General features: G+C 41.6%; 11 non-coding genes across 11 annotated transcripts; all 11 read left to right on the top strand.

The window, feature by feature from the left end:
* The first annotated feature begins 12,987 nt into the window (after positions 1–12,987).
* On the top strand, positions 12,988–13,092 carry LOC128524894 (U6 spliceosomal RNA). Its single transcript, XR_008360721.1, has one exon. It is a non-coding gene; the product is annotated as a U6 spliceosomal RNA (small nuclear RNA).
* Positions 13,093–13,887: 795 nt separating this feature from the next.
* LOC128524874 (U6 spliceosomal RNA) lies at positions 13,888–13,992 on the top strand. Its single transcript, XR_008360702.1, has one exon. It is a non-coding gene; the product is annotated as a U6 spliceosomal RNA (small nuclear RNA).
* Positions 13,993–14,787: 795 nt separating this feature from the next.
* Positions 14,788–14,892, top strand: LOC128524889 (U6 spliceosomal RNA). The gene has a single exon (XR_008360716.1). It is a non-coding gene; the product is annotated as a U6 spliceosomal RNA (small nuclear RNA).
* A 664-nt stretch (positions 14,893–15,556) lies between these two features.
* Positions 15,557–15,661, top strand: LOC128524887 (U6 spliceosomal RNA). Its single transcript, XR_008360714.1, has one exon. It is a non-coding gene; the product is annotated as a U6 spliceosomal RNA (small nuclear RNA).
* A 795-nt stretch (positions 15,662–16,456) lies between these two features.
* On the top strand, positions 16,457–16,561 carry LOC128524885 (U6 spliceosomal RNA). The gene has a single exon (XR_008360712.1). It is a non-coding gene; the product is annotated as a U6 spliceosomal RNA (small nuclear RNA).
* Positions 16,562–17,804: 1,243 nt separating this feature from the next.
* LOC128524882 (U6 spliceosomal RNA) lies at positions 17,805–17,909 on the top strand. Its single transcript, XR_008360710.1, has one exon. It is a non-coding gene; the product is annotated as a U6 spliceosomal RNA (small nuclear RNA).
* Positions 17,910–19,153: 1,244 nt separating this feature from the next.
* On the top strand, positions 19,154–19,258 carry LOC128524886 (U6 spliceosomal RNA). Its single transcript, XR_008360713.1, has one exon. It is a non-coding gene; the product is annotated as a U6 spliceosomal RNA (small nuclear RNA).
* Positions 19,259–20,501: 1,243 nt separating this feature from the next.
* LOC128524862 (U6 spliceosomal RNA) lies at positions 20,502–20,606 on the top strand. The gene has a single exon (XR_008360691.1). It is a non-coding gene; the product is annotated as a U6 spliceosomal RNA (small nuclear RNA).
* A 1,243-nt stretch (positions 20,607–21,849) lies between these two features.
* On the top strand, positions 21,850–21,954 carry LOC128524842 (U6 spliceosomal RNA). Its single transcript, XR_008360671.1, has one exon. It is a non-coding gene; the product is annotated as a U6 spliceosomal RNA (small nuclear RNA).
* Positions 21,955–23,196: 1,242 nt separating this feature from the next.
* Positions 23,197–23,301, top strand: LOC128524881 (U6 spliceosomal RNA). Its single transcript, XR_008360709.1, has one exon. It is a non-coding gene; the product is annotated as a U6 spliceosomal RNA (small nuclear RNA).
* A 1,182-nt stretch (positions 23,302–24,483) lies between these two features.
* Positions 24,484–24,588, top strand: LOC128524873 (U6 spliceosomal RNA). The gene has a single exon (XR_008360701.1). It is a non-coding gene; the product is annotated as a U6 spliceosomal RNA (small nuclear RNA).
* The last annotated feature ends 1,106 nt before the right edge of the window (positions 24,589–25,694 follow it).

Here is a 25,694-nt window from a genome sequence, read left to right as displayed (position 1 = left end):
CTGGGATCTTAATGAAAGACAAATGCGTTGCGTATTAGCCTCAATAACTAGGGCAAGGAGAACAGCCCGAATGCCCGGCATAGACAGAACAGGAACCTGGACAGCAAGGTTCCAAATAAAGGTGGACGAGACGCAAAAATCAGATGAACAAATACGCATCCACATAGAGTTAGATAAGAAAAACAAAATGGAGCATATGTCCAGAACAGAAGGAGCGATTGAAGCAAAACCACTGCCTAACAACTGGTGTGCATTCAATAAATCAGCAGAAGGAAAGATACGAGGAGCATGCTTGATTCTGACGGACTGGCAGGGATGCTACGCGAGAGCAGATAAACAGATTAGGATTTCAGACAACGAATCGACGACATACGTGACAATTATCCCACAAATGACAAAGAAACCACCCGAGAACTTGCCGGAGACTGATATAACATGGAAAAATGACATGTTCTTCCAATGGCTAAAATTCACTGCAGACTCACTAACCTCAAGAGACTGCATAGTGTGTCATGATAGAAGTAACAAACCCCTACATGTGGTTCCCATTCAGGGCACGAAGGAATGTACAGACAACCCAGCAAACAGTACGTCAGAATTATGCCCTATCAGCTGTCTTTTGCACTCAGCTGCAATACACTATGGCCCAGAATGGATGCAGAATACAAGCAAGTGTACCTATCAGCCAGTGACCACGTTGGATGCCGTCCAGCGAGAGATAACACCAATTCAACAAACCTATCCTCTATGTATCTGTTCAAATGGGACAGAAGAAATAGGAGATCTATCCTCAAGCTGCAATGAGACACAACCGGCATCAGGTTTCTCCATAGAAATGCGCCATGTCTGTGACAGCAAAACCGACAACATAGCCTGCAGTGAAATGGTAAAGATACGACAACCCAACTTGACTGCGGGTACCACAGCCTTGGCAGACATCTTCTGGTACTGTGATGGAACTACAGTCAGACAAACACTACCAAACAATTGGGGAGGATGCTGTGCTCCCGTACTACTAGGAGGAGACTTAGTGGTGGTAGGCTTACGTCATGAAAAAGACCTCCGAGACACACGAGACACAAAGTTCCTGGAGAAAATTGGCCAAGAAGAATTGAGAGTGTGGGACGAGTTTGACAGAGAAGGAGGAATAAGAGTAACATGGGATGGCATTCCAGTAGGTGTACCTACCGAACATGAGGTCATAAACAGGGTAGCAGGAGGATTTATGACTTTCTTCCTTCCATGGGGACAGATCGCTAAAAACGCAAGATGGATTAACCTGTTATGGTATAATCAACAAAGATTCTGGAACCACACACTAAACGTTCTAGGATTGGTACAAGAACAGTTAGACAAGACAACACTAATGACTATGCAAAACAGGTTCGTCCTAGACACAATGCTAGCACCTCAACGAGGCGTATGTGCCTTAATTGGGGAAGAATGCTGCACGTACATCCCAAGACACACTGGACCAGAAGGTAACATAACCAAAATTTTAAAAGCTATGCGAAAGTTGAGAGATGAGCATGTCAGAGTCACCCAGGAAACTCAGAAGACTACAGCATGGACTTCCTGGTTTGACTGGCTCAACCCTTCTAGCTGGTATGGACTACTACTAAAAATGGGAACAGTTGTCCTGATTGTGCTAGGTACTTTACTCATCCTATCATGCTGTGTCATTCCACTAGCAAAAGCAAGCATCAGAAAAATGGTAGGACAGTATACTGTTCTTGTGGAATATGACAGGCAAACGGTTTATGTCGAAAATGATGAAGATGATTCGATCTACATGCAAATGAATGATCACTGATCAATCAGCTGCTTCATGAACTATATCCTTGATGATCATATGTATACTGAAATTGTTCAGAAAACATGCTTTATCTTGCACACTCTGAATCAGTCCTTTGCACCACCTGACCCATGATCAGTAGTTATATAACGATAGAAAACGGACCTAGTTCCAGTAGAGTGTGTTGTTGTTCTGCTATGCATATATGTGTTACAGAATGGACCCTGTAGAACCTGCACCAGAGGGGGAAGCAAGGCCGTGGCCACAGTGGAAAATCTCCTGCACCATCTGCACCGAGATCTGGAGGCAGACTACAGCACGGACTCCCACGAAACGATGGGACGCCTTACGACATGATCTGGTCGACTGGTATCCACACTACCCATCATGGCCTACTAGATTCATCACCATGGCAGATGTAGTGACTCAGGACCTCAAATGGGTCACGTCGAGGACACAGGACACAGTCTTCCTTGATGAGAACCGAGGACTTCTTCTAGAAACGACATCGTACCAACTAGGGAGATACCTTGAGTTTGGCCGCTGCACGACTGCCAATGGTGAGGAGCACGGGGAAAGGTATGGTCCTTGTGGAACACTTGAATTCGAACGTGTCTATCTAAGAGCATCGAAGGTCATCACTAAAGTGCGATTGGGAGAAGACATTTTGTGGACAGATACTCCCAGCATTGCACAGCGAGCATTGGATGCCTTGTCCACACCGGGACACTGGTTAGATCCTCTTTGTCGGAACGCGGACAGACCATATTTTATGCCGCTTTCATTCCTCTTGCATTGCACGGACTTATATATCCTTGACTACTCTGAGGAGGACCGCAAACTAATGATGGACGAAGGAAGTGAAAACTTAGACACTTTGTCTTTGTTCTATAGGGACCCTAACTCACTGTTTGATTGGTCTTGATGATTTCCATTGATCCATGTATACGCATGACTATATACATATATATACAAGGGATGAGTTCAGGTGACGAATGCACTGTCGAGCACAAACAAGCTGGCAAGGTGTGGAATTTTTTCCCTTTTGAATTGGCTAAACTTGAGGGTTTTTCGCCCACCTCTGAACTCATTATAAGCACCCGCTATTTACTCGATATTTACCCTTTCTATACTTGTTTCTTAGTCCTTATTACCTCACCATGTGTATCCGATGTATGATCCTGATTGGGTGTAGGCCTTTGGCTGAGGGGGTAATATGTAAGTGAAAGTAAAACATATAACGTATAATACCCATATATAATATAACGTACAACGTATAACATGATAACCATGTAATGTGACTATAATGGACCCATAATCACCATTTATTTTTCTTTGATGTATTATCCTTTACCTATGTCTTACAGAGTTACTTCCATTGTGCGACTTAAAAGTCGCAGAGGGGGAAATATGTAAGCATATTTTAATCAAATACGTATGCATGTTTTAATCAACTTATATTCATGTAAGCATGTTTTAATTATTATACATTTGTGCAGGCAGAAATATAAAAGGCCTATATAAGTATACCAGTATAGCAGAGAGACAGGACAGGAGCAAGTCAGAAACAGTGGTACCAGGAGCTTGGGAAATACCTAAAAACTGCCCATGCAGATAAACAGAAACCAAAGCAATAAGAGAAAACATAGAAAAAACAGCAAAGACCAGGTCATAGAAAAAACCGAACAATGAGAGAAGTTAGTAAAGGGCACAGTAACCTATGTAATAAATTATGTCCTCGAAACCAAACTTAAAAGGAGCAGGAATTTTCCCTAGAACATAGGTGTAAGGCACCACGGGCACAGGCCGGTACGAACAAACAAAGAGCAGGAAAAAAATCAGAGACACAGAGCCAGTCTTGTGAATAATATAGTTTAATAAGAGTAGATACAGAATAAAAATGTGTATCTACATGGTTATAATATAAAAATACAGAGTATAAAAGCCCAACGTATAATACAAAATCATAAGGGGCCAGGGTGAAGCATCAACAGAAATAAAGTTACATATCAAACCTTCTTTGAGCTAAAACAATACCAATAGGAAGGTCAGTGAGAGGAATAAAAGCAGAAATGCCACGATTTAACAGAGGAACAGGTGCTTGAGGAAAATCTGTTTGAGTACCAACAGTAGCTGTCTCGTTAGTCTGTGTACTAACAGACACTTTAAAATCAGTTTGGGTACCAATACTTACATACCCTCTAGGCTTTCTGACAGATGGAGCCGGGGTACTAGACTCTGGCCTTACTGGCTTAAAAGAACAGTGAGGACTCTCAAAATCCAAACGCCGTCTTTTAGAAGGACCAGGTTTGGAATCACCTTTCCTAACATAGGTAAATCCTTTGTCACGAAGATAATGCATTAAAGAACCAGACAACTCAGAATCAGCTCGGACAGGACTCACGGAGGCCTGATCCATAACAGGTTCAGTCGGGTTGTAGTCCTCAGAAGGAACACGGTCTGGACTGCCTTGGCTGTCTGAATCATCCAAAGGGATAAAATCATCAATGGAGAAGTCGTGGTTAGCTATAAAATAGAACAAAATGCATGAGAAACATTGAAACAGGTAAAATAAGGCAAATAAGTGAAGTAGTGCAAAGGAGATGCTTACCCATGGCTGGTCTCTTGAGAAATGAAGAACAAACCAAAGAAAAACGAGAAAAAGCCTTGAAAACAAGCACCGCCCTATATTTTTTTATAAAAAGATACGAAAAGTGAAAAGATAATAGAAAATAAATATTAAAGAAAACGATTTATAATGGGAAATTAATAAACGTAGGAGGAGTCAGATAAGCGCAGGGAGGAGTCAGATAAGCGCAGGGAGGAGTCAAAAATAGAGAAATGTAATTATAATGGAAATATTAATTGATATAAACTGGATTATAATGGAATAAAAATTCTGATAAGGTCAAATGAGGTGAAGGTACAGGGGAGGAGACTGGAGATCCCCCCCTCTCAGAAACTGTATAAAAGAAGCATGATTTTGACTGAGAAAGTAGTCTGATTTTGGCATTGCTTGTGATCTGATCTAAAGCATTGCTAATCCGGCTCACCTGGGTTCTTATTGCTGCAATAAAAGCCTGACTTACTTCATCCAGCTCTGCGTGGCGTAAACTTCTTTGATTCTTCTTTAATTCTATTTGTTTATGATTTGTTAACTGATTGATATTTTAAACTAACAGCAACATCAACAGGTGGAAGAATTATCTCCCACAATAACACAAAATAAACTAATGTACATTATCATCACATAGATATATACACATATATGTGCCCTTACTCAGTATGATTCTCAATTGCGCTCAAAACTAAATGGCGCTTGCGTGTCCTGATGTGAGGTGCTGGTGAAGGCAAGGGTGATGCAGACACATTTCCTAAGAACATATAAATAAATAGAAAAGTTAGCCTATACTGTTTAGAGTAAATGGATGTGCAATTAATAGGTATGGACGCTTAATAGGTATGAAGTGTATACATTTTGTGCCCCTCTGTGTCTGTTTGTGCCCCTCTGTGTCTGATGGAGATTAGACTAGACAAATATCTGTTGATGGGCCATAAACCATGTAGTACATTTTAAACATTTACACCTGAGACATTAGCAAACACCATCCACCTGACATGCTTTACACACATATTTAACACATTCTAAACAGGTATTTGTAAATACAAGCTTAACAAAAGGCATTATTAACATTTACACCACAGAAATATTCATAAACATCTTTTAGCTACATAAGGCAGTATTTTAGCCAACTGGAGCTAGCTTGTTTGTGCTAAATAACATTACCGATAGCAGTGTTATAAGCTAACCAAAACGGATCCAAATGTATATTAGCAACCATAATCTAAAGCTAACCAAAACGAGGTGAAATACATTAGAACATTTATAAACATCTTTAAACTCCATAAGACATTAGAGAGAGAAAATAGGTTGGGTGCATTTGTGAGAAAATATGGTGGGTGCATTTGTGAAAAAATACGGTGGGTGCATTTGTGAGAAAATACAATGGGGGCATTTGTGAGAAAATACGTTCGGCGCATTTGTGAGAAAGTCATTTTTTTCTTTGCAAAGCAGATTGTGTTTGTTAAATTTTGGCACATAATTAACTCCATAGTGTCCGGCTCAAAAACACTCACCTTGTGTGTTTCACCCCTCGCAAGAGTCAGACCCGATCGAGACTGGGTGGCCGACAGTCCCAACTCTTGAGCACGGCAGGGAAGAAATTTCCCGAAGGCTTGCTCATATGACTTCGCCTCATGAAAGTCTACACAGCTTGAAAGGAAGTATTAGCTTTTTAGGGAGGATGATTTCCCAGGAGAGAGATAGCCTGGAAGCGTCTCTTCTATCTGGGCGTCATCATATAACCCTGCGCTTTCACATCAACTATATTTAAATAAATAAATAAGTCGATGGCACGAAAACAAGGGATAAATACAGCTTACTTTTTTTTGTGAAGACAAAAGATCTGAGGAATGTTTCCGGTTTACTCCTATTTATAACCTGCAGGCGCGTCTCATCAGATGACATCACCTGACCAAAGTTATATAAGCCAAAATTTGGCGTGTTTGATACACACATGCTTCACAACCGGCAACACAAAAAGATGTTCCCATGGCGTTTTCACGCAGCATCGAGTGTAGCCTTTAGAGGGAACAACATTATTATATATACATAGATATTTGATTTGTATATATATATATATATATATATATACATACTGTACAGTGGTTACTCAAGCAAAATGTCTATGACTGCCGCGGCCGAACGGCAACAGCCAAAATAAATCAGTCGCAATTCAAAGTAATTTGTAAAATGACCACCATGTGGTGCAAAGGGACATTTTGCAAAACGACTACAATTCATTTTGTTTAGACAGACTCTCTGTTTCAAGGGCTTGTAAAAACATTTTTTATTTTTAACGGTAAAAATGTCAATTTTGGAATCAGTGGTCCGAGCACAACGTAATAATCTTTGTATGATAAAATGACTTGTGGCATGAATCTACACGAGGCGCTTTAGTTTCAAATAATCATTTAACATCCAATCACCGTCCGTATGTAAATGAGTCAAGACGTAGTCAAACGTAGTGCCGTGTCGGATTTCAGCGGTCACGAAGTGGAAAGACTTTGAAGAAGCTGCAGCATTTTTTCAGTTACAACAAGCACAGCGATGAGTCCACGTCCACTGAATTTGACAGTCTAAAGACAAATTACCGTTGTCAGACAGAGCCCTACCTAAAGTCTATAGTAAAAGCCTAAGTAAATAAATATAGTCAAATTTACTATAGGCTTTTATTATAGTGGATTCCTGCCAACAGGACAGGATGTGGTTCTGCTTTACAGAAAACACGATTTGATTTAGATTATCATAAATCAAATCTAAGCTAAGCGTAAAATTTTTAAGTTCCTGTCCTGTTGGCAGGAATCCACTATAATAAAAGCCTATAGTAAATTTGACTATATTCATCTACTTAGAGCTGTTTATTTACTATATAAAAAAATATATTGTGACGTGGGCGGAGCGGCAGCTGACGACCATCATGCATTGAGGGGGGGGTTTCAATGTGTTCACCCTGTTGGGGAAGGGTGTTTGGGTTAGTGGCTTTGGCCAGGGTTGTGTGTTAGGGTGTGTGTGAGCTGTTGAATGGGCTTTGGCTTATGCGTCGCCTGAGTTGTATGTGGTTTTTGTGTGAATGTGCTGCTCATGCTATACTGTGCTGTGTGAAATAAAGTACTCCCAGCCATTGCATTAAGCAGCAATTAAACTCGTTTGTCTCTCCAACATTCTTTCTGGTGGTAAAATGCTACAATGTATAAAAAAACAGTGTGAGTGTGCATCTTTGCTTTGCTCTTCGGTGTGTGTGTGTTTTGGGTTTCTAGAGGTGCATTCTTAAATTCAGTCTGTCTGATTCTTTATATACGGCAAGTTGGGAAATCATGTTTAAGAAAATTACAACAATAATTAAACACTTGATCATTTGCGTCTGTGCTAAACCCATATTTATTTATTTTTTCTCAAAAATTGTAGGAAATATTTGATTTTAAGTGTGTTTCATGATATTCTGTGTGCGTGAAAACAGAATGTTTTTCTTCCTTTTCTCACGACACGAGCTGCACTTTCAATAAACACATTCTATAGTAGTTTATGTTAAAGGTTGTAAAACTGTTAAAAGCTCGTAAATGTAGAGCTACTCCTAAATTTATGTTCTTCTTCACCTTATCTTTTAAAAAATATTCCAGACCAGATGTAAACACTCCTGCATCCACCTTTTCTATGGTTCTGTGTGTGTGTGTGCATATATATATTCCTGTCTCCCACAATAAACTTTGAACGGGTTACTGAGCACTGACTTGTGTGTATCATTGAGGGGTTCCCTGGATCCAGGCGGGACAGACAGAATACAGGCTGAGCACTGAGTAGACAAAAGGAGGTCTACCAAAATTCAGGAAATCCTTACAATTTGGGGGCTCTGTTCAGGATACCTCTAATCAGGTCAGTGCTGCTTTTTTTTCTCTCTATAAGGATAAGGATAGAGCAAGTACGCTCACTGGTTTTTGGTATCTGGACCATATACAGTACGGGGGAGGATTGTCTTGGGGCTTTTACGCCTGTTTAGCGCGCGCTCGCTTCTGAAAGGTTCCTTGAACTGAAGCATAGTGTGGAAGCTGTATTTTGTTGCCTGCTCCTTGTCATTGTCTTTGTTGAGCTCTTTTGTTGTCCTTTTTGTTGTATTGTGTGTTGTTTGTTGAAGATATTGGTTCTTTCTGTCGCGGGTTAATTCATATTTATAAAATGGGTAGAAATGAAAGCTATTTGGGATAAATACTTAGACATAAAAGAGACTAAAATACAGAAGAAAAAGATTCCAAAGGTCACACCTGAAACTAAATTCAAGCCACCTGTTCACTCAACCTTTCCGATCCCTCCTCCATATCATGCTGAAATAGTAATATCAGCATATAACCAATAAATTATTGAGAAAATCTATCCTAATTTGAATCCCACTAATCCTTTTGTGAGCTGCCCATTTGTGCCTGTCTTTCCCGTACCCACAAAACCGTGCTCACCTTCGCCAGAAGGGTGTGCCTCAGGAAGGGGAATAAGTCCTAAGAAGGTGTCAGGACAACCTCCTGACAGCCCTCTTTTAGATGATCCCGAGGATACTGAGGATACTGATGGTGAGAGGTCTCGCCTCAAACCTCGACAAGAAAACACTGCGTTTGTTTTCTCCATGGGACCAAAGAGTCCAAAAATGCTTCCACCATCTGTAAGCATGCTGAAGGACATTATTAAGATGTTCCCTTCTCTCAACCAACTTCTGCATTTTGTTGATATGCTGATAAAGACTTCTAGGCACTGTCAGCTTACAGGTAACTAATTGTAGACAAGAAAAGAGTGAGATTTCAAGTTTCTCGAAAGGTTTTGAGAGACCTGAACCCTTTTGGTATGCCCGTGTCTGAAGAAAACCGTAACCCACTTTTCTTTACCACCTTCTTGAATAATTGTTGACCAGAAATCATGAAAATTTAAAAGTTTCAATTCTCAGATCGTTCTACAATGTCTATTAAAAGTTAGGCGAGCGTGTTAGAACACTGGAAGGAGGTAGAGAAGGTCTGCAGGGTCAGAGCACACCCTGTAGGTCTGGTAATTGTTATTACTGTCATAAATAAGGTCATTGGGCTTGTGAATGTCGCACAAAGGCCCGAGATGAGAAACGTAGTGGACAAAATGTGTATACTCAATTGAATGATGGTCAGTGGCATCATGCTAATAAGGTGTTTTCTCCTAATCCTTCAGGTATGCAGGTAGGAGCATATGATGCATTCAATTCAATTCAATTCAATTTTATTTGTATAGCGCTTTTAGCAATTTTCATTGCCGCAAAGCAGCTTTACACAGTCAAAAGAATTATTTATGTGTGTATGAAATGTGAATTTTTATGAATCAAAATGGTCAGTTTGTCCCTAGTGAGCAAGCCGAGGGCGACAGTGGCAAGGAAAAATTCCCTGAGATGGTAATAGGAAGAAACCTTGAGAGGAACCAGACTCAACAGGGAACCCATTCTCATTTGGGTGAAACAAAAAGCAGTAAATGATCTGCATTTATACAGTGTGATAGGTGGCAGGCAGTTCAGCTATTATAGCTGATGTTAATGGATGTTAATATGGAGTCCAGGTAGTTATTGAAGACCAAGGTAGACTTCTAGGAAGTTCCAGTCCTAAACTATCGAACTGTCAAGTCCCCAGAGAAACAGTTGCCAACACCAGTCAAGGCCAGAACCATTTTCTAGGTAGAGAGAATCATCCCCAGACACCAGACGCATCCCAGACAGACACACACATACAGCATAACTAAAAGGGAGAGCCAGAAGGTAACACAAACATGAGGGCTTCCTGAGATGTAAAGCAAACAATCACCTCACCGTCAGCTAACCTGAGTGATCAATGAGAATGAGGAAGACAGCATCCAAACATACCAGTTCACCATAATACTCTACGTCCATGAGTCCCCCAGATCTGCTCCTTTACCTATGGCAAATCTATTTATAAAAATGCTTGGCTAAATAAATAGGTTTTTAGCCTGGACTTAAACACTGAGACTGTGTCTGAGTCCCGAATACTATTTGGAAGACTATTCCATAATTTTGGGGCTTTGTAAGAAAAAGCTCTGCCCCCAGCTGTATTTTTCATAATACGCGGTACTGACAAGCAGCCTGCATCCTTTAATCGAAGTAGGCGTGGCGGATCGTAAGACACTAGCAGTTCGCTCAGGTACTGCGTCGCGAGACCATTTAATGCTTTATATGTCAAGAGTAGTATTTTAAAATCAATGCGAAATTTCACAGGGAGTCAATGCAGTGAAGATAAGATAGGGGTGATGTGCTCATATCTTCTGGTTCTAGTGAGGACTCTTGCTGCTGCATTCTGGACTAGCTAAAGCTTATTTATGCATCTAGCTGAACAACCAGACAGTAAGGCATTACAATAGTCCAACCTAGAGGTAATAAAAGCATGAACTAGTTTTTCTGCATCGTTTAGCGACAATAAATTTCTTATGCTGGCAATATTTCTGAGGTGAAAGAATGCTATCCTGGTAATATTATCTACATAAGCTTCAAATGAAAGGCTGGAATCAATAATCACACCAAGGTCTTTCACTGTTGCATTTGATGGAACAGAAAGGCCATCTAAAGTTACGGTGTGATCTAAAATTTTACTCCTAGCTGTATGCGGTCCTATGACTAGAACTTCTGTCTTATCCGGATTTAGCAAAAGGAAGTTAATTAGCATCCAAATTCTTATGTCCTGCACACATTGCTCAATTTTAATAAGCTGTTTTTTCTCATCAGGTTTTGCTGAGACATATAACTGTGTATCGTCAGCATAACAATGAAAACGAATACCATGCTTACGGATTATGTTGCCCAGAGGAAGCATGTAAAGGGAAAAAAGCAGTGGACCTAAAACTGAACCCTGCGGAACGCCAAACTCCACTAGATAACATGCAGAATAATCACCATTTAAGTCTACATACTGATAACGATGGGTCAGATAGGATCTGACCCAGGAGAGGGCTGTACCCTTAATTCCCGCTACATTTTCTAATCTGTGAAGAAGAATAGCGTGATCAACGGTGTCAAAAGCTGCACTGAGGTCGAGTAATACAAGCATAGTTACACAACCCTGATCAGAGGCCAATAGGATGTCATTTACTACTTTAACGAGTGCTGTCTCTGTACTGTGATGAGGCCTAAATCCTGATTGATACAGTTCATGTATGCCATTTCTATGTAGATATGAGCATAGCTGCTCCGCTACTATCTTTTCCAGAATCTTAGAGACAAAGGGGAGGTTTGATATTGGCCTGTAACTGGACAGCTGACAGGGGTCGAGGTCAGGTTTCTTAATTATTGGTTTGATAACTGCTAATTTAAAAGATTTTGAAACATACCCAATGCTGAGTGAAGAATTAATTATTCTCAACAGGGGTTCTGTTATTGCTGGTACTATCTGTTTAAGAAAATGTGTCGGTACAGGATCTGATATACAGGATGATGAATTTGCAGAAGAGATGAGTGAAATTAGTTCATTCTCTTCAAGGGGAGTAAAGTATTCTAGGTTCTGATCTGACATGGCTAGATTAACATCTGCATCAATTACATTGTTCGGTTTCAAAACCTCAATTTTATGCCTAATATTTACAATTTTATTATTAAAAAAGTTCATGAAGTCCTCACTATTGCATGATGTTGTTGTGGAATTTCTGCAGTGGTCTTATTTCTGGTAAATTTGGCTACAGCATTAAATAAGAATCTAGGATTATTTTTGTTATTTTCTATAAGAGTGGAGAGATATGTTGATTTAGCTACATTAAGAGCTTTTCTATAGTTCAGGATGCTCTCCTTCCATGCTATTTGAAATACTAGCAATTTAGTTTGACGCCATTTACGTTCTAATGTCCGAGCGGTCTGTTTTAAAGTGCGCGTGTGATCGTTATACCAGGGAGCAAGTTTCTTATCTCTAATAATTTTTCTTTTAACTAGAGCTACATTATCTAAGGTATAGCGAAATGTCGACTCTAAATATTCAGTCGCCTGATTGAGTTCTGTGGGGTCAGACGGTGATCTAATCGAAGTTGGGAACTCTGGGAGATTACTGATAAAACTCTGTTTGGTAGTTGATGTGAATGTACGTTTCATACGGTAGCGCGGCGCTGTGCGTACGTTATTACTGTGACACACTTGAATTGAGACAAGATAGTGATCTGAGATAACTTCGGATAGTGGAATTGTGAATAAATTTCTTATACTTAATCCGAATAATATTATTAAATCTAAAATGTGACCTGCTTTATGAGTGGGTCCTACTACACACTAATTTACTCCTACCATGACATGTTATGGCTTCTGTAGTCTGCTGTTTGTTGAAAGAGGTTTGCAAGGAATTTTTATTTCTCTGTCCTGCCTGAACATTAGAGACGTCCATATCAGGACCCTGCCAGTACAGGTAGCAAAGTGTGCACCTGGTGCTCAACGCTTCGAGCCCTTGCAAAGACAGTGTGGCTTTGTTATTGAACAGCATCTGGGTGGGAGGGGCTTTGCCTTCAGGTCAGAGGGCCAAAGGCCCCTATGACACGTTCCGTCTTTAAGGTTCCCAGCCCTTATATGAGTGCTTACCAGCCCAAAAGTCTCGTCCTTGTTTCAAGGGCATATGACAAAATTGGATCAATACAGGGAAGATTAACATGGCCCCTGTGAAAGGATGACACGCAAATCCGTGAAGCGTTTCTATTTTTGTATTTCCCGAGCCACGTCTTCCTGGCCAACATCCCTTCGTTTCACTAGCCTGCTGTTGCGTTAGAGAACGGTTCACGGACTGGTTGCTGACGCTGTCCTATCTGAATAGTAAAAGACCTGCACAAGAACTCTTTCGGTCTCCTGAAAGGAGACAATTGGTTTGGGTTAGGTTAGGTCAACACAAGGAACTGACCAGTAGTAGGGTTAAGGGTAGTAAGGAGTAGGTTAATACCACAGAATCACCTGACAAGTACTAGAGATGTGGTTACGCTTAGGTTTTGTCCACTCACAGACTTGACAACTGTGACATTCAAAGGCTGCAAATTGCCACCAAGGCCTTGATGATGAAAAACAAGTTTTGGAAATGCAATTGTGTATTTAATGTTAGTGAATGTATAAATGCAGCTGAAACTGAGCACAAGCACAAAAGCAAATGTCGACTAGATCTGAGAACAATGTCACAGCAACATCTCTGCCAAACAACAGCATGTTATGGCTTCTTTAGCCTGCTGTTTGTTGAAAGAGGTTTGCAAGGAATTTTAATTTCTCTGTCCTGCCTGAACATTAGAGACGTCCATATCAGGACCCTGCCAGTACTGGTAGCAAAGGGTGCACCTGGTGCTCAAGGCTTCGAGCCCTTGCAAAGACAGTGTGGCTTTGTTATTGAACAGCATCTGGGTGGGAGGGGCTTTGCCTTCAGGTCAGAGGGCCAAAGGCCCCTATGACACGTTCCGTCTTTAAGGTTCCTCTTGAAGTCCCAGCCCTTATATGAGTGATTACCAGCCCAAACGTCTCGTCCTTGTTCCAAGGGCATATGACAAAATTGGATCGATACAGAGAAGATTAGCATGGCCCCTGCGAAAGGATGACACGCAAATCCGTGAAGCGTTTCTCTTTTTGTATTTCCCGAGCCACGTCTTCCTGGCCAACATCCCTTGGTTTCACTAGCCTGCTGTTGCGTTAGAGAACGGTTCACGGACTGGTTGCTGACGCTGTCCTATCTGAATAGTAAAAGACCTGCACAAGAACTCTTCCGGTCTCCTGAAAGGAGACAATTGGTTTGGGTTAGGTTAGGTCAACACAAGGAACTGACCAGTAGTAGGGTTAAGGGTAGTAAGGATTAGGTTAATACCACAGAATCACCTGACGAGTACTGGGGATGTGGTTACGCTTAGGTTTTGTCCACTCACAGACTTGACAACTGTGACATTCAAAGGCTGCAATTTGCCACCAAGGCCTTGATGATGAAAAACAAGTTTTGGAAATGCAATTGTGTATTTAATGTTAGTGAATGTACAAATGCAGCTGAAACTGAGCATAAGCACAGAAGCAAATGTCGACTAGATCTGAGAACAATGTCACAGCAACATCTCTGCCAAACAACAGCATGTTATGGCTTCTGTAGCCTGCTGTTTGTTGAAAGAGGTTTGCAAGGAATTTTAATTTCTCTGTCCTGCCTGAACATTAGAGACGTCCATATCAGGACCCTGCCAGTACAGGTAGCAAAGTGTGCACCTGGTGCTCAAGGCTTCGAGCCCTTGCAAAGACAGTGTGGCTTTGTTATTGAACATCATCTGGGTGGGAGGGGCTTTGCCTTCAGGTCAGAGGGCCAAAGGCCCCTATGACACGTTCCGTCTTTAAGGTTCCTCCTGAAGTCCCAGCCCTTATATGAGTGCTTACCAGCCCAAAAGTCTTGTCCTTGTTTCAAGGGCATATGACAAAATTGGATCGATACAGAGAAGATTAGCATGGCACCTGCAAAAGGATGACACGCAAATCCGTGAAGCGTTTCTCTTTTTGTATTTCCCGAGCCACGTCTTCCTGGCCAACATCCCTTGGTTTCACTAGCCTGCTGTTGCGTTAGAGAACGGTTCACGGACTGGTTGCTGACGCTGTCCTATCTGAATAGTAAAAGACCTGCACAAGAACTCTTCTGGTCTCCTGAAAGGAGACAATTGGTTTGGGTTAGGTTAGGTCAACACAAGAAACTGACCAGTAGTAGGGTTAAGGGTAGTAAGGATTAGTTTAATACCACAGAATCACCTGACAAGTACTAGAGATGTGGTTACGCTTAGGTTTTGTCCACTCACAGACTTGACAACTGTGACATTCAAAGGCTGCAATTTGCCACCAAGGCCTTGATGATAAAAAACAAGTTTTGGAAATGCAATTGTGTATTTAATGTTAGTGAATGTATAAATGCAGCTAAAACTGAGCACAAGCACAAAAGCAGATGTCGACTAGATCTGAGAATAATGTCACAGCAACATCTCTGCCAAACAACAGCATGTTATGGCTTCTGTAGTTACGCAAATCACGCAAATAATGTCACAAGAACAGCATTTGGGTCGGAGGGGCTTTGCCTTCAGGTCAGAGGGCCAAAAGCCCCTTTGACACGTTCCGTCTTTAAGGTTCCTCCTGAAGTCCCAGCCCTTATATGAGTGCTTTCCAGCCCAAAAGTCTCGTCCTTGTTTCAAGGGTATATGACAAAATTGGATCGATACAGAGAAGATTAGCATGGCCCCTGCGAAAGGATGACACGCAAATCCGTGAAGCGTTCTTCTTTTTGTATTTCCCGAGCCACGTCTTCCTGGCCAACATTCCTTGGTTTCCATACCCTGCTGTTGCGTTAGAGAACGGTTCACGGACTGGTTGCTGACGCTGTCCTATCTGAATAGTAAAAGACCTGCACAAGGACTCTTCCGGTCTCCTGAAAGGAGACAATTGGTTTGGGTTAGGTTAGGTCAACACAAGGAACTGACCAGTAATAGGGTTAAGGATAGTAAGGATTAGGTTAAGACCACAGAATCACCTGACGAGAACTGGGGATGTGGTTACGCTTAGGTTTTGTCCACTCACAGACTTGACAACTGTGACATTCAAAGGCTGCAATTTGCCACCAAGGCCTTGATGATAAAAAACAAGTTTTGGAAATGCAATTGTGTATTTAATGTTAGTGAATGTATAAATGCAGCTGAAACTGAGCACAAGCACAAAAGCAAATGTCGACTAGATCTGAGAATAATGTCACAGCAACATCTCTGCCAAACAACAGCATGTTATGGCTTCTGTAGCCTGCTGTTTGTTGAAAGAGGTTTGCAAGGAATTTAAATTTCTCTGTCCTGCCTGAACATTAGAGACGTCCATATTAGGACCCTGCCAGTACTGGTAGCAAAGGGTGCACCTGGTGCTCAAGGCTTCGAGCCCTTGCAAAGACAGTGTGGCTTTGTTATTGAACATCATCTGGGTGGGAGGGGCTTTGCCTTCAGGTCAGAGGGCCAAAGGCCCCTATGACACGTTCTGTCTTTAAGGTTCCTCCTGAAGTCCCAGCCCTTATATGAGTGCTTTCCAGCCCAAAAGTCTCGTCCTTGTTTCAAGGGTATATGACAAAATTGGATCGATACAGAGAAGATTAGCATGGCCCCTGCGAAAGGATGACACGCAAATCCGTGAAGCGTTCCTCTTTTTGTATTTCCCGAGCCACGTCTTCCTGGCCAACATCCCTTGGTTTCACTAGCCTGCTGTTGCGTTAGAGAACGGTTCACGGACTGTTTTCTGACACTGTCCTATCTGAATAGTAAAAGACCTGCACAAGGACTCTTCCGGTCTCCTGAAAGGAGACAATTGGTTTGGGTTAGGTTAGGTCAACACAAGGATCTGACCAGTCGTAGGGTTAAGGGTAGTGTGGATTAGGTTAATACCACAGAATCACCTGATGAGTACTAGAGATGTGGTTACGCTTAGGTTTTGTCCACTCACAGACTTGACAACTGTGACATTCAAAGGCTGCAATTTGCCACAAAGGCCTTGATGATAAAAAACAAGTTTTGGAAATACAATTCTGTATTTAATGTTACTGAATGTATAAATGCAGCTGAAATGCAGCTGAAACTGATGATAAAAAACTAATTTTGGAAATGCAGTTGTGTATTCAATGTTACTAAATGTATGAATGCAGCTGAAACTGAGCACAAGCACAAAAGCAAATGTCGACTAGATCTGAGAATAATGTCACGAGAATATCTGTGCCAAACAACAGCATGTTCTAGCTTCTGTAGTTTGCTATTTGTTGAAAGAAGTTAGCAAGGAATCTAATTGTCTCTGTCTTGTCTGACCATTAGAGGGGTCAACATAAGGACACTGCAAGTACACGCAAGTCTGTGAAGCATTTTTCTTTTTGTATTTTCGAAGCTACGTGTTCCTGGCCAACATTCCTTGGTTTCCATACCCTGCTGTTGCGTTAGAGAACGGTTCACGGACTGGTTGCTGACGCTGTCCTATCTGAATAGTAAAAGACCTGCGCAAGGATGTGGTTACGCTCAGGTTTTGTCCACTCAAGGACTTGACAACTGTGACTTTCAATGGCTACAATTTGTCACCAAGGCCTTGATGATAAAAAACTAATTTTGGAAATGCAATTGTGTATTCAATGTTACTGATCATATAAATGCAGCTGAAACTGAGCACAAGCACAAAAGCAGATGTCGACTAGATCTGAGAATAATGTCACTGCAACATCTCTGCCAAACAACAGCATGTTATGCCTTCTGTAGTTACGCAAATCACGCAAATAATGTCACAAGAACAGCATCTGGGTGGGAGGGGCTTTGCCTTCAGGTCAGAGGGCCAAAGGCCCCTTTGACACGTTCCGTCTTTAAGGTTCCTCCTGAAGTCCCAGCCCTTATATGAGTGCTTTCCAGCCCAAAAGTCTCGTTCTTGTTTCAAGGGCATATGACAAAATTGGATCGATACAGAGAAGATTAGCATGGCCCCTGCGAAAGGATGACACGCAAATCCGTGAAGCGTTCCTCTTTTTGTATTTCCCGAGCCACGTCTTCCTGGCCAACATCCCTTGGTTTCACTAGCCTGCTGTTGCGTTAGAGAACAGTTCACGGACTGGTTGCTGACGCTGTCCTATCTGAATAGTAAAAGATCTGCACAAGAACTCTTCCGGTCTCCTGAAAGGAGACAATTGGTTTGGGTTAGGTTAGGTCAACACAAGGAACTGACCAGTAGTAGGGTTAAGGGTAGTATGGATTAGGTTAATACCACAGAATCACCTGACGAGTACTAAGGATGTGGTTACGCTTAGGTTTTTTCCAGTCACAGACTTGACAACTGTGACATTCAAAGGCTGCAATTTGCCACCAAGGCCTTGATGATAAAAAACAAGTTTTGGAAATACAATTCTGTATTTAATGTTAGTGAATGTATAAATGCAGCTGAAATGCAGCTGAAACTGATGATAAAAAAACTAATTATGGAAATGCAATTGTGTATTCAATGTTACTAAATGTATGAATGCAGCTGAAACTGAGCACAAGCACAAAAGCAAATGTCGACTAGATCTGAGAATAATGTCACGAGAATATCTGTGCCAAACAACAGCATGTTCTAGCTTCTGTAGTTTGCTATTTGTTGAAAGAAGTTAGCAAGGAATCTAATTGTCTCTGTCTTGTCTGACCATTAGAGGGGTCAACATAAGGACACTGCCAGTACACGCAAGTCTGTGAAGCATTTCTCTTTTTGTATTTTCGGAGCCACGTGTTCCTGGCCAACATTCCTTGGTTTCCATACCCTGCTGTTGCGTTAGAGAACGGTTCACGGACTGGTTGCTGACGCTGTCCTATCTGAATAGTAAAAGACCTGCGCAAGGATGTGGTTACGCTTAGGTTTTGTACACTCAAGGACTTGACAACTGTGACTTTCAATGGCTACAATTTGTCACCAAGGCCTTGATGATAAAAAACTAATTTTGGAAATGCAATTGTGTATTCAATGTTACTGAATGTATAAATGCAGCTGAAACTGAGCACAAGCACAAAAGCAGATGTCGACTAGATCTGAGAATAATGTCACAGCAACATCTCTGCCAAACAACAGCATGTTATGGCTTCTGTATTTACGCAAATCACGCAAATAATGTCACAAGAACAGCATCTGGGTGGGAGGGGCTTTTCCTTCAGGTCAGAGGGCCAAAGGCCCCTTTGACACGTTCCGTCTTTAAGGTTCCTCCTGAAGTCCCAGCCCTTATATGAGTGCTTTCCAGCCCAAAAGTCTCGTCCTTGTTTCAAGGGCATATGACAAAATTGGATGGATACAGAGAAGATTAGCATGGCCCCTGCGAAAGGATGACACGCAAATCCGTGAAGCGTTCCTCTTTTTGTATTTCCCGAGCCACGTCTTCCTGGCCAACATCCCTTTGTTTCACTAGCCTGCTGTTGCGTTAGAGAACGGTTCACGGACTGGTTGCTGACGCTTTCCTATCTGAATAGTAAAAGACCTGCACAAGGACTCTTCCGGTCTCCTGAAAGGAGACAATTGGTTTGGGTTAGGTTAGGTCAACACAAGGAACTGACCAGTAGTAGGCTTAAGGGTAGTATGGATTAGGTTAATACCACAGAATCACCTGACGAGTACTAGAGATGTGGTTACGCTTAGGTTTTGTCCACTCACAGACTTGACAACTGTGACATTCAAAGGCTGCAATTTGCCACCAAGGCCTTGATGATAAAAAACAAGTTTTGGAAATACAATTCTGTATTTAATGTTAGTGAATGTATAAATGCAGCTGAAATGCAGCTGAAACTGATGATAAAAAAACTAATTTTGGAAATGCAATTGTGTATTCAATGTTACTAAATGTATGAATGCAGCTGAAACTGAGCACAAGCACAAAAGCAAATGTCGACTAGATCTGAGAATAATGTCACGAGAATATCTGTGCCAAACAACAGCATGTTCTAGCTTCTGTAGTTTGCTATTTGTTGAAAGAAGTTAGCAAGGAATCTAATTGTCTCTGTCTTGTCTGACCATTAGAGGGGTCAACATAAGGACACTGCCAGTACACGCAAGTCTGTGAAGCATTTCTCTTTTTGTATTTTCAAAGCCACGTGTTCCTGGCCAACATTCCTTGGTTTCCATACCCTGCTGTTGCGTTAGAGAACGGTTCACGGACTGGTTGCTGACGCTGTCCTATCTGAATAGTAAAAGACCTGCGCAAGGATGTGGTTACGCTTAGGTTTTGTCCACTCAAAGACTTGACAACTGTGACTTTCAATGGCTACAATTTGTCAGCAAGGCCTTGATGATAAAAAACTAATTTTGGAAATGCAATTGTGTATTCAATGTTACTGAATGTATAAATGCAGCTGAAACTGACACAAGCACAAAAGCAGATGTCGACTAGATCTAAAAATAATGTCACAGCAACATCTCTGCCAAACAACAGCATGTTATGGCTTCTGTATTTACGCAAATCACGCAAATAATGTCACAAGAACAGCATCTGGGTGGGAGGGGCTTTTCCTTCAGGTCAGAGGGCCAAAGGCCCCTTTGACACGTTCCGTCTTTAAGGTTCCTCCTGAAGTCCCAGCCCTTATATGAGTGCTTTCCAGCCCAAAAGTCTCGTCCTTGTTTCAAGGGCATATGACAAAATTGGATCGATACAGAGAAGATTAGCATGGCCCCTGCGAAAGGATGACACGCAAATCCGTGAAGCGTTCCTCTTTTTGTATTTCCCGAGCCACGTCTTCCTGGCCAACATCCCTTTGTTTCACTAGCCTGCTGTTGCGTTAGAGAACGGTTCACGGACTGGTTGCTGACGCTGTCCTATCTGAATAGTAAAAGACCTGCACAAGGACTCTTCCGGTCTCCTGAAAGGAGACAATTGGTTTGGGTTAGGTTAGGTCAACACAAGGAACTGACCAGTAGTAGGGTTAAGGGTAGTATGGATTAGGTTAATACCACAGAATCACCTGACGAGTACTAGAGATGTGGTTACGCTTAGGTTTTGTCCACTCACAGACTTGACAACTGTGACATTCAAAGGCTGCAATTTGCCACCAAGGCCTTGATGATAAAAACAAGTTTTGGAAATACAATTCTGTATTTAATGTTAGTGAATGTATAAATGCAGCTGAAATGCAGCTGAAACTGATGATAAAAAAACTAATTTTGGAAATGCAATTGTGTATTCAATGTTACTAAATGTATGAATGCAGCTGAAACTGAGCACAAGCACAAAAGCAAATGTCGACTAGATCTGAGAATAATGTCACGAGAATATCTGTGCCAAACAACAGCATGTTCTAGCTTCTGTAGTTTGCTATTTGTTGAAAGAAGTTAGCAAGGAATCTAATTGTCTCTGTCTTGTCTGACCATTAGAGGGGTCAACATAAGGACACTGCCAGTACACGCAAGTCTGTGAAGCATTTCTCTTTTTGTATTTTCAAAGCCACGTGTTCCTGGCCAACATTCCTTGGTTTCCATACCCTGCTGTTGCGTTAGAGAACGGTTCACGGACTGGTTGCTGACGCTGTCCTATCTGAATAGTAAAAGACCTGCGCAAGGATGTGGTTACGCTTAGGTCTTGTCCACTCAAGGACTTGACAACTGTGACTTTCAAAGGCTACAATTTGTCAGCAAGGCCTTGATGATAAAAAACTAATTTTGGAAATGCAATTGTGTATTCAATGTTACTGATCATATAAATGCAGCTGAAACTGAGCACAAGCACAAAAGCAGATGTCGACTAGATCTAAAAATAATGTCACAGCAACATCTCTGCCAAACAACAGCATGTTATGGCTTCTGTATTTACGCAAATCACGCAAATAATGTCACAAGAACAGCATCTGGGTGGGAGGGGCTTTTTCTTCAGGTCAGAGGGCCAAAGGCCCCTTTGACACGTTCCGTCTTTAAGGTTCCTCCTGAAGTCTCAGCCCTTATATGAGTGCTTTCCAGCCCAAAAGTCTCGTCCTTGTTTCGAGGGCATATGACAAAATTGGATCGATACAGAGAAGATTAGCATGGCCCCTGCGAAAGGATGACACGCAAATCCGTGAAGCGTTCCTCTTTTTGTATTTCCCGAGCCACGTCTTCCTGGCCAACATCCCTTTGTTTCACTAGCCTGCTGTTGCGTTAGAGAATGGTTCACGGACTGGTTGCTGACGCTGTCCTATCTGAATAGTAAAAGACCTGCACAAGGACTCTTCCGGTCTCCTGAAAGGAGATAATTGGTTTGGGTTAGGTTAGGTCAACACAAGGAACTGACCAGTAGTAGGGTTAAGGGTAGTATGGATTAGGTTAATACCACAGAATCACCTGACGAGTACTAAGGATGTGGTTACGCTTAGGTTTTGTCCACTCATAGACTTGACAACTGTGACATTCAAAGGCTGCAATTTGCCACCAAGGCTTTGATGATAAAAAACAAGTTTTGGAAATACAATTCTGTATTTAATGTTAGTGAATGTATAAATGCAGCTGAAATGCAGCTGAAACTGATGACAAAAAAATAATTTTGGAAATGCAATTGTGTATTCAATGTTACTAAATGTATGAATGCAGCTGAAACTGAGCACAAGCACAAAAGCAAATGTCGACTAGATCTGAGAATAATGTCACGAGAATATCTGTGCCAAACAACAGCATGTTCTAGCTTCTGTAGTTTGCTATTTGTTGAAAAAAGTTAGCAAGGAATCTAATTGTCTCTGTCTTGTCTGACCATTAGAGGGGTCAACATAAGGACACTGCCAGTACACGCAAGTCTGTGAAGCATTTCTCTTTTTGTATTTTCAAAGCCACGTGTTCCTGGCCAACATTCCTTGGTTTCCATACCCTGCTGTTGCGTTAGAGAACGGTTCACGGACTGGTTGCTGACGCTGTCCTATCTGAATAGTAAAAGACCTGCGCAAGGATGTGGTTACGCTTAGGTTTTGTCCACTCAAAGACTTGACAACTGTGACTTTCAAAGGCTACAATTTGTCACCAAGGCCTTGATGATAAAAAACTAATTTTGGAAATGCAATTGTGTATTCAATGTTACTAATCATATAAATGCAGCTGAAACTGACACAAGCACAAAAGCAGATGTCGACTAGATCTAAAAATAATGTCACAGCAACATCTCTGCCAAACAACAGCATGTTATGGCTTCTGTATTTACGCAAATCACGCAAATAATGTCACAAGAACAGCATCTGGGTGGGAGGGGCTTTTTCTTCAGGTCAGAGGGCCAAAGGCCCCTTTGACACGTTCCGTCTTTAAGGTTCCTCCTGAAGTCTCAGCCCTTATATGAGTGCTTTCCAGCCCAAAAGTCTCGTCCTTGTTTCAAGGGCATATGACAAAATTGGATTGATACAGAGAAGATTAGCATGGCCCCTGCGAAAGGATGACACGCAAATCTGTGAAGCGTTCCTCTTTTTGTATTTCCCGAGCCACGTCTTCCTGGCCAACATCCCTTTGTTTCACTAGCCTGCTGTTGCGTTAGAGAACGGTTCACGGACTGGTTGCTGACGCTTTCCTATCTGAATAGTAAAAGACCTGCACAAGGACTCTTCTGGTCTCCTGAAAGAAGACAATTGGTTTGGGTTAGGTTAGGTCAACACAAGGAACTGACCAGTAGTAGGGTTAAGGGTAGTATGGATTAGGTTAATACCACAGAATCACCTGACGAGTACTAAGGATGTGGTTACGCTTAGGTTTTGTCCACTCACAGACTTGACAACTGTGACATTCAAACGCTGCAATTTGCCACCAAGGCCTTGATGATAAAAAACAAGTTTTGGAAATACAATTCTGTATTTAATGTTAGTGAATGTATAAATGCAGCTGAAATGCAGCTGAAACTGATGATAAAAAACTAATTTTGGAAATGCAATTGTGTATTCAATGTTACTAAATGTATGAATGCAGCTGAAACTGAGCACAAGCACAAAAGCAAATGTCGACTAGATCTGAGAATAATGTCACGAGAATATCTGTGCCAAACAACAGCATGTTCTAGCTTCTGTAGTTTGCTATTTGTTGAAAAAAGTTAGCAAGGAATCTAATTGTCTCTGTCTTGTCTGACCATTAGAGGGGTCAACATAAGGACACTGGCCAACATTTCTTAATTTCCATACCCTGCTGTTGCGTTAGAGAACGGTTCACGGACTGGTTGCTGACGCTGTCCTATCTGAATAGTAAAAGACCTGCGCAAGGATGTGGTTACGCTTAGGTTTTGTACACTCGAGGACTTGACAACTGTGACTTTCAATGGCTACAATTTGTCACCAAGGCCTTGATGATAAAAAACTAATTTTGGAAATGCAATTGTGTATTCAATGTTACTGAATATATAAATGCAGCTGAAACTGAGCACAAGCACAAAAGCAGATGTCGACTAGATCTGAGAATAATGTCACAGCAACATCTCTGCCAAACAACAGCATGTTATGGCTTCTGTAGTTACGCAAATCACGCAAATAATGTCACAAGAACAGCATCTGGGTGGGAGGGGCTTTGCCTTCAGGTCAGAGGGCCAAAGGCCCCTTTGACACGTTCCGTCTTTAAGGTTCCTCCTGAAGTCCCAGCCCTTATATGAGTGCTTTCCAGCCCAAAAGTCTCGTCCTTGTTTCAAGGGCATATGACAAAATTGGATCGATACAGAGAAGATTAGCATGGCCCCTGCGAAAGGATGACACGCAAATCTGTGAAGCGTTCCTCTTTTTGTATTTCCCGAGCCACGTCTTCCTGGCCAACATCCCTTTGTTTCACTAGCCTGCTGTTGCGTTAGAGAACGGTTCACGGACTGGTTGCTGACGCTTTCCTATCTGAATAGTAAAAGACCTGCACAAGGACTCTTCTGGTCTCCTGAAACAAGACAATTGGTTTGGGTTAGGTTAGGTCAACACAAGGAACTGACCAGTAGTAGGGTTAAGGGTAGTATGGATTAGGTTAATACCACAGAATCACCTGACGAGTACTAGAGATGTGGTTACGCTTAGGTTTTGTCCACTCACAGACTTGACAACTGTGACATTCAAAGGCTGCAATTTGCCACCAAGGCCTTGATGATAAAAAACAAGTTTTGGAAATACAATTCTGTATTTAATGTTAGTGAATGTATAAATGCAGCTGAAACTGATGATAAAAAAACTAATTATGGAAATGCAATTGTGTATTCAATGTTACTAAATGTATGAATGCAGCTGAAACTGAGCACAAGCACAAAAGCAAGTGTCGACTAGATCTGAGAATAATGTCACGAGAATATCTGTGCCAAACAACAGCATGTTCTAGCTTCTGTAGTTTGCTATTTGTTGAAAGAAGTTAGCAAGGAATCTAATTGTCTCTGTCTTGTCTGACCATTAGAGGGGTCAACATAAGGACACTGCCAGTACACGCAAATCTGTGAAGCATTTCTCTTTTTGTATTTTCGAAGCTACGTGTTCCTGGCCAACATTCCTTGGTTTCCATACCCTGCTGTTGCGTTAGAGAACGGTTCACGGACTGGTTGCTGACGCTGTCCTATCTGAATAGTAAAAGACCTGCGCAAGGATGTGGTTACGCTTAGGTTTTGTCCACTCAAGGACTTGACAACTGTGACTTTCAATGGCTACAATTTGTCACCAAGGCCTTGATGATAAAAAACTAATTTTGGAAATGCAATTGTGTATTCAATGTTACTGAATGTATAAATGCAGCTGAAACTGAGCACAAGCACAAAAGCAGATGTCGACTAGATCTGAGAATAATGTCACAGCAACATCTCTGCCAAACAACAGCATGTTATGGCTTCTGTATTTACGCAAATCACGCAAATAATGTCACAAGAA

The sequence above is a fragment of the Clarias gariepinus genome, chromosome 5, assembly GCF_024256425.1.
Source record: "Clarias gariepinus isolate MV-2021 ecotype Netherlands chromosome 5, CGAR_prim_01v2, whole genome shotgun sequence".
In the NCBI taxonomy this organism is placed as follows: domain Eukaryota; kingdom Metazoa; phylum Chordata; class Actinopteri; order Siluriformes; family Clariidae; genus Clarias; species Clarias gariepinus.
Note: the sequence above shows the minus strand (reverse complement) of the source record. Positions and strands in the feature narration are given on the sequence as shown.